We start from the raw sequence: 9,321 nt of genomic DNA, 5'->3' as shown, positions 1-9,321 counted from the left end.
ATCTTATGCCCTGGGGGACTTGCTTGCCCTACCCTCTTCCTAGCTCTGCTGGTCATACTGGACTTCCCACTGACTTACTGACTTATTCAGCTGCCTGTGGGACTAGCTACAGAATTTTCTCAGTGTCAAAGGACATGTAGTCCTGGCAGTCCAGTCCACTTAGCAGGAACATGTCGGGGCTCTCAGGGCCCAAAGCGCCTATCCTAACAACAAGATTGAAGCCCAAAGCTGAGCTGTTTTAATAACCCATGGGCCAGATGCAGCCCAGCTCACGGTTCTGACATTTTTAGAGGATTGTAAAATAAACAAGAATATGCAATAGAGATCATATGTGGCCCAAAAAGCTTAAAATATTTATTATCTAGCTCTTTACAGAAAAACTTTGCTGACCCTTTAACAACTGAAAGGCATTTAATCTGTGCATATTTTTAAAAGATGAGAGGGATGCTCAGTGTTGTGCTTGAGGCAGTCATTTGAAGAAAAAAAAAAGATTATGTTACATTTATTTCCCCAAAGAGGTGTCTTCAATAAAATTGTTATGCAGATGATAGGTATTAGTGCTGTTTCACCCAACTTTAGTTAAAGCCAAAAAGAATGTATCAGTTCCTATAGATAAACTGCAGAAAGGGCAGGCATAGAACCTGCCCCAGGGTCCGCTGGATCTAGAGATTTAAACGCCATTGGAACTTGTGCACATGTTGGCTTCATTTTTGCCTCCATAGACTACTGTGGAAGGGCTTTTCCCAAGTGGTGGGGACCAATGCTCAGGCTACTCCAGAACTCCCCATCTAGGGCTGCAATCTGGGAGGCAACAGGAGGTCTGCTTCCTAGCTACAGGTTGGCCATTGTCCAACCCTACCCAGCAATGTGGCTGGGATGCAGAGGCGCTCTGGGATTAACCTAACCATGTACCCATCTCTGGAGCCAGGGAGAGGCAAGATCTTTTTACCAGAGATCAGTGAGGAGCAGCACACAGATGCGACCCTGTGTGTACACACTGGGGACAAACTGGGGCAGCCGCCAGCAATCACCCAGGGTCGCATCTGTGCCACTGCTCCTCACTGATCTCTGGTAAAAGGACAAGCGTCTTTTAGTTAGGAATAATGTGGGATTCTTAGGCCCTGTCTATATCTGCAGTCAAAGATCTTCGCCTGTATAATTTTCCTGGGTTTAGAATTAGTTGCTATGTGTCTGACTGACGCATTAGATTGACCTCTCTACCCTTGTTTCTATAGTAGTATCACTTTGTTTGGAGGTGTGCTTTGTTGTGACTATGCCTTGCAGCACTTCCTCTTTTAGTGCTACAAGAGGTGGGCTTTTTTAGGTGGGCTGACCCCAGAATAGTTTTTTAGGGGCGTCTTTGTTATTTTTTATTTCTATTTTTTGAAACAATGGCATGATCTCAGCTCACTGCAACCTCTGCCTTCCAAGTTCAAGTGTTTCTTCTGCTTCAGCCTCCTGAGTACCTAGAATTACAGGCACCCACCACCACGCCAGGCTAATTTTTGTATTTTTAGTAGAGATGGGGTTTCACCATGTTGGCCAGGCTACTCTCAAACTCCTAACCTCAAGTGATCCACCTACCTCGGCTTCCCAAAGTGTTGGGACTACAGGCGTGAGCCACTGCGCCTGGCCTTGGGGGCATCTTTGATTAATTGTCCTCTTATGATCAGAATCTCATCCTGTCCACATGCGTGGCCCAGCCAGATAATTCAATGGCAAACAGTACGTTCCTGATTCTAGACTCTCTGTGTCCTATCATCACAGTGAGACTTCTGTTTTGCGAATTAACTTCCAGTGTGGGTTTTAGATGGTGCTCATGAAAAAAGTGAAATGTGACAGCCTTATAATCCATAAAGAAGCCTGAAAAAACAAACCCTCTAGAGGGTTGACTATATTTGGCAGTTAATGCCAAGTTGATTCTAGAGCCCTAAAAAACTTGCACTGCCCCTTCCTCAGGGAGGGAGCTTGCACTGGGTCCTTCACATGCCTAAGGTCTAAGCAGCTACAGTAAGGTGTCATTTTATTCTTCTGTTTTGGGGATTCCCCCCTTTTTAAATCTATTTTTTATTGCTCAATTGATTACTTTTTGCCCATTCTTTCATTTTTATTTTTTATTTTATTTTTTATTTTATTTTATTTTTTTTTTGAGAGAGGGTCTCACTCTGTCACCCAGGCTGGAGTGCAGTGGTGCGATCTTGGCTCACTGCAACCTCCGCCTCCCAGGCTCAAGCCATCCTCCTGCCTCAGCCTCCCAAGTAGCTGGGACTACAGGTGCACACCACCACACTTGGTTAAGTTTTGTACTTTTTGTAGAGCCAGGGTTTCATCTTGTTGCTCAGGCCGGTCTCAAACTCCTGAGCTCAAGCAATCCACCTACCTCGACCTCCAAAAGTGCTGGCATTACAGATGTGAGCTACTGTGCCCAGCCTCAATTTTTTAAAATGAAGTGTTAAATGTTAAATTGTGTCTACATTTACAGAGTACAAGTGCAGTTTTGTTAAATGGATATACTGCACAGTGGTGAAGTCTGGGCTTTTAGCATAACTCACTTGAACAGTGTACATTGTACCCACTAACTAACTTTTCATCTCTCACCTCCTCCTGCCACCCTTCCAAGACTCCAATGTCTATTATTCTACACTTTATGTCCATGTTTACATATTATTTAGTCCCACTTGCAAGTGAGAAAGTGTAGTATTTGGCTTTCTGAGTTTTTTCACTTAAGTTAATGGCCTCCAGTTCATCCATGTTGCTGCAAAATACATGATTTATTTTTTTTTAATGACTGAATAGTATTTCATTGTGTGTGTATATATATAATAAATATACATGTATTTATTTTAGTAGTTTTTAAATTTTTATTTTTTTAAGATGGGGATCTCATTCTGTTGCCCAGGCTGGAGTGCAGTGGTGTGGTCACAGCTCACTGCAGCCTCGACCTTCTGGGCTCAAGTAATTCTCCCACCTCAAGCCTCCCAAGTAGCTGGGACTACAGGCAGGTGCCACCACACCTGGCTAATTTTTTCATTTTTTATTTTTTGTAGAGATAGGGATCCCACTATGTTGCCTAGGCTGATCTCGAATCCCTGGACTTAAGTGATCCTCCTGCCTTGGCCTCCCAAAGTGCTGGGATTACAAGTGTGCCCAGCATAGTTCTTCCTCTTTTTCTTCTTCTTTCTTTTCCCTCCCCCCTCCCTCTCTCCCTCCCTCTCCCCTCCCCCTCCCCTTCCTTCTCCATCTCCTCCTCCTTCTCTTTCTTCTTCTTCCCATTCCCCTGCCTCCTCCTCCTCCTCCCCTTCTTATTCTCCTTCTCCTCCTTCTTCTTCTTCCTCTTCCTCTTCCTCTTCTTCTTCTTCTTCTTCTTCTTCTTCTTCTTCTTGTCTCATTCTGTCACCCAGACTGAAGTGCAACCTTTGCATAGTTCTTCTTCCTCTTCCTCCTCTTCTTTCTTCTCTTCTCTCTTCCCCCTTCCCCTGCACCTTCCTCCTCCTCCCCCTCCCCCTTCTCCTCCTCTTCCTCCTCTTCTTCTTCTTCCCCCTCTTCCCCTTCTTCCCCTTCTTGTCCTCCTTCTCCTCCTCCTCTTTGTCCTCCCCTTCTCCTTTCTCCCCCTCCCATTCCTTTCCCCCTCCCCCTCCCCCTTCCTCCTCCTCTCCTCCCCCCCTTCTTCTTCTCCTTCTTCCTCTTCCTCCTCCTCCTCTTCTTTCTTCTTCTTCTCCTCCTTCTCCTTCTCCTTTTCCTTTCTTCTTTCCTCTCCTTCTCCTTCTCCTTCTCCTTCTTATTCTTCTCCACAGACTCTTATTCTGTCACCCAGGCTGGAGTGCAGCCTTTGCCTCCTAGGCTCAAGTGATCCTTCTGCCTAAGCCAACAGAGTAGCTAGGATTACAGGGTTTCACCATGTTTGCCAGGCTGGTCTTGAACTTCTGATCGCAAGTGATTCACCTGCCTCAGCCTCCTAAAGTGCTGTGATTAAAGGCATGAGCCACTGTACCCAGCTGCCTGGCATATTTCTTTATCCAATAATTTGTTGATGAACTGTTAGATGGATTACATACCTTTGCTGTTGTGAATAGTACTGATACACATACAAATACAGGTATCTTTTTGATATAATGATTTTCCATTGGCTAGTGTGATTGCTGGATCAAATAGTAGTTCTATTTTTATTTTTTTTTTCAGAAATCTCCATACTGCTTTTGATAGAGATTGTACTAATTTACATTCCCACCAACAGTCTATAAGTGTTCCCTTTACTCAACATCCTCACTGATATGGTTTGGCTCTGCCCCCACCCAAATCTCAATTTGAATCGTATCTCCCAGAATTCCCACATGTTGTGGGAGGGACCCAGGGGGAGGTAATTAAATCATGGGGGCTGTTCTTTCCCATGCTATTCTTGTGATAGTGAATAAGTCTCATGAGATCTGATGGGTTTGTCAGGGGTTTCTGCTTTTTTTTCCTTCCTGATTTTTCTCTTGCTGCCACCATGTAAGAAGTGCCTTTCACCTCCCACCATGATTCTGAGGCCTTCCCAGTCATGTGGAACTGCAAGTCCAATTCAACTTATTTTTTTTCCCAGTCTTGGGTATGTCATTATCAGCAGCATGAAAATGGACTAATACACTTGCCAACATTTGTTATTTTTTGACTTTTTAATAATGGTCATTCTCACTGATGTATGATGACATCTCTTTGTGGTTTAAATTTGCATTCCTCTGATGGTTAGTCATGTTGAGTATTTTTTCATATGCATGTTGGCTATTTGTGTGTCTTTCTTTGAAAAACGTTTATTCATGTCCTTTACCCATTTATAATGGTGTTACTTGCTTTTTGTTGTTATTGAGTTGAGCATATTCTGAATATTAGTCCTCTATTGAATGCAAAGTTCTTCCATTCTGCATGTTGTCTGTTCACTCTGTTGATGGTTTCTTTTGTTGTGCAGAAGCTCTTTAGTTTAATCAAGTCCCATTTGTGCCTTGTTTTTGTTGTTTATTCTTTTGAGGTCTTAGGTACTCTAAGACCTCCAAAGGCAATTCTCTGCCTAGACCAATGTCCAGAAAAGTTTTCCCTTAGTATTTTTAAATAGTTTCAAGTCTTACATTTAAGTCTTTAATCCATCTTGAGTAGACTTTTGTATATGGTGACAGATAGGGATTTAGTTTAATTCTTCTGCATATGGATATCCAATTTTCTCAGCACCATTTATTGAAGAGGGTGTCCTTTCCCCAGTGTGTGTTCTTGGCACCTTTGTCTAAAATCAGTTGGCTGTAAATATGTGGCTTTATTTCTGGGTTCTCTATTCTATTCCATTGATCTATGTGTCTATTTTTATGCCAGTACTATGCTGTTTGGGTTGCTATATCCTTGGAGTATAATTTGAGGTTGGGTAATGTGATGCCTCTAGCTTTGTTCTTTTTGTTGAACATTACTTTGGCTATTTGGACTCTTTTCTGATTCCATGTGAATTTTAGGATTGTTATTTCTAATTCTATGAAAAATGACATTGGGCTGGGCACCGTGGCTCATGCCTGTAATCCCAGCAGTTTGGAAGGCCAAGGCGGGTGGATCACCTAAGGCCAGGAGTTCGAGACAAGCCTGGCCAACATAGTTAAACCCCATCTTTAATAAAAATACAAAAAAAAAAACTAGCCAGGTGTGATGGTGGGCATCTGTAATCCCAGCTACTGGGGAGGCTGAGGCAGGAGAATCACTTGAACCCTGGAGGTGGAGGTTGCAGTCAGCTGAGATGGCACCAATGCGCTCCGTCCTGGGTGACAAGAACAAAACTACGTCTCAAAAAAAAAAAGAAAAAGAAAAATGACATTGGTATTTTGATGGGGATTGCATTGAATCTATAGATTGCTTTCAGCAGTATGGTCATTGAAATGATATTAATTATTCTAATTATGAGCATGGGATTTTTTTCCAATTAAAATTTGAGATTTTTAAAATTATACTTAAGTTCTGGGATACATGTGCAGAACGTGCAGGTTTGTTACATAGGTGTACATGTGCCATGGTGGTTTGCTGCACCCATCAACCCATCATCTACACTAGGTATTTCTCCTAATGCTACCCCTCCCCTTTCCCCCTACCCCCTGACAGGCCCCAGTGTGTGATGTTCCCCTCCATAGGCCCATATGTTCTCACTGTTCAACCCCCACTTATGAGTGAGAACAGAGCATGGGATGTTTTTTGCGAGTTACTATTTTAGAACTCTATCCTCAGTAGACTGCCTGGAACCCAGTGGTGCCAGGTCTAAAGTGCGACAGAAACACAGGCTGTGGCTTTGGGGCTTAGGTTCAAGCAACTGTAGCTACTGCACTGGGGGTGAAAGCATGGCTGAGGTGTGCAGCTGCCTTTAGGACTGAGGTGCAAGTGAGGTGCCATTCTAGAGCCCCATCCCCAACAAACTCCTCACTGTTCTGGAGCCCTCTGGTGCTGGGACTGAGGCGTACGAGAAGAGCTGGCTGTTAACCCTGGTGCTTAAGTACAAGCGACTGTGGGCTGCTGCACCAGGAGCTGAGGCATGAATGGCATGTGTGCTCCCCAGCTGCTGGCCTAGGCTGCTATCACCAAAGGTAGCACTCCCTCACACCCTATGGCAGAGCAACAGCAGAGCTGCTGCTGTCCACCACTCGAGCATTCTGCTGGTGGCTTGGAGATTGTCTTGTCCTTACCTACCACATCCAGCTCCTGTACACATGATTGGGGGTTTTGAGAACAAGTCATCCCACCTCATACCAGAGCACCCAATCAGAGCCAGGTTATTAACCAGCCCAACTCACCACCATTGGTACCTGAACACTCTCCCGAGGATCTGAAATTGGGCCTACCCACCCGGCCACTAAAACCACAGCTGGCACTTACCTGCATGTGCCACCTGTGGCACATGGAGGGTCATCCTGTCACTGCCACAACCCACACCATACTGGTTGCCCAGGTGCCTGAGAACCTGCCTACCTGCCTGGTCCATGGATGCCACTACTAGCATCTGAGTAAGCCATGTGGAGGCCCAAAAATTGATCCGCATGTACCTGCTAACACTGCTAACACTGGTGCCAGCATATGCCACCAAAAGACAGGCATGATCAGCCCATGGCTCCCACCACCAGAGCCCAAAGACTGGGCTACCTGACATCCCAGTCCCTAATAAAACTGCACACAGCCTCCACAAATACCACACTATAAGCCACCAAAGAAATCTTGACTACTCCGATACAGAGTATCATACAGAGACTACATTATTGCACAGACCCAGAATAAAAGTCAAAGTGTTTTACCCAACTGTCATCATGGATTCATCCTCAGGAGAAAGTCCTCCCCATATGAAAGCAAATTCAAAAAATTGGAAGAAGCAGCTAATACACCAGATGTGCATATTTTTTTTGTTGTTTTTGAGACAAAGGCTCGCTCTGTCGCCCAGGCTGGAGTGCAGTGGCGCAATCTCAGCTCACTGCAAGCTCCTCCTTCCAGGTTCACACCATTCTTCTGCCTCAGCCTCCGGAGTAGCTTGGTCTACAGGTGCCTGCCACCACACCCGGCTATTTCTTTTTTGTATTTTTAGTAGAGACGGGGTTTCTCCGTGTTAGCCAGGATGGTCTTGATCTCCTGACCTCATAATCTGCCCACCTCTGCCTCCCAAAGTGCTGGCATTACAGGTGTGATCCACCATGCCCGGCCCAGATGTGCAGATATTAACATGTGGATACAGGAGGCATGAAGAGCAGGGAAGTATGACACCTCCAAAGGAACACAATAATTCTTCAGAAATATATCCAAATCAAAAAGAAATTAATGACAGCCTGGAAAAAGAATTAAAGTTATTGATTCTAAAGAAACTCAGTTAGATACAAGAGACTCTCAGGTGTAAGCAACCATAAGCCATTGCACCAGGGGCTGAGGCACAAGGGTAGACCAGCATGTGGCTTGCATCTAACTGAAAAAACAATACAAATAAATTAGAAAAACAATTCAGGATATGAATGAGAAATTTATCAAGGAGATAGATATCATAAAAAAGAACCATACAGAAAATCTGGAACTGAATAATTCTTTTAATTAATTACAAAATACATTTGAAAGCTTCAACAATAGAGTAGATCAAACAAAAGAAAGAAGCACTGGGCATGGTGGCTCACACCTGTATTCCCAACCTTTGGGAGGCTGAGGTGGGAGGATCACTTGAGCCCAGGAGTTTAAGGTTGCAGTGCACTCTAGCCTGGGTAACAGGTGAGTCCTGTCTCTACAAAAAAATAAAAATAAAAAAGTAAAAAAAAATCTCAGAACTTAAAGACAGATCTTTTGAAATACCCCAGTCAGAGAAAAATAAAGAAAAACAATAAAAAGGAATGAACAAAGCCTTCCTTCTTGATAGATGGGAGACCATAAAGTGACCATATAAAGAAATTATTGGTATCCTAGAAGGCGAAGAGAGAATGAAAGCATTCAAATATCAATGTAATGGAATAATAGATGTGAACTTCCCAAGTATAACAAGAGATTTACACATCCAGATACAGGAGGCCCAGTAATCCCCAAAAAGACACAATGAAAAAGATCTTCTCTATAGCACATTATAGTCAAAATATTGAAAGTCAATGACAAATTCTAAAAACAGCTAGAGAAAAGTGTCTAGTTACCTTTAAAGGACCCCCCATCAGGCAAACAGACTAATAGCAGGTTTCTCAGCAGAAATGTTACAGGCCAGGAGAGAATGGGATAATGTATTTGAAGTGCTGAAAGAAAACAACTGCCAGCCAAGATAACATATGCAGCAAAATGATCCTTTATAAATGAAGGAGAAAAAGTCTTTCTTAGATAAATAAAAGTAGGAGAATTAATCATCACCACTCTAGCCCTACAAAAATGCTCAAGGGATTCCTAAATCTGGAAGCAAAAGGATGACATTTACCGTCATGAAAACACACAAAAGTATACAACTCACTAGGAAAGCAAACACACAAATGAGAAAGAGAAGGACTCAAATGGTACCACTACAGATAACCACCAAACAAAAATGACAATAAGAGAAAAAGAAGGGAACAAAGAATGTACAAAACAACCAGTGAATAATTAACAATATAACAGACAAAAACCTCACATATCAATAATAATCTTGAATATAAATGGATTATATTCTTCACTTAAAAGATATACACTGGCTGAGTGGATTGAAACAATGATCCAACTACATGCTGTTTAGAAGAAATTGATTTTACTTGTAGAGATATGTATAGAATGAAAGTAAACAGATGGAAAAAGATATTCTATGCAAGCGGAAACCAAAAGCAAGCAGTAGTAAGTATACTTATATCAGGT

This window comes from Rhinopithecus roxellana, chromosome 9 (genome assembly GCF_007565055.1).
Source record: "Rhinopithecus roxellana isolate Shanxi Qingling chromosome 9, ASM756505v1, whole genome shotgun sequence".
Taxonomy (NCBI): Eukaryota; Metazoa; Chordata; class Mammalia; order Primates; family Cercopithecidae; genus Rhinopithecus; species Rhinopithecus roxellana.
Note: the sequence above shows the minus strand (reverse complement) of the source record.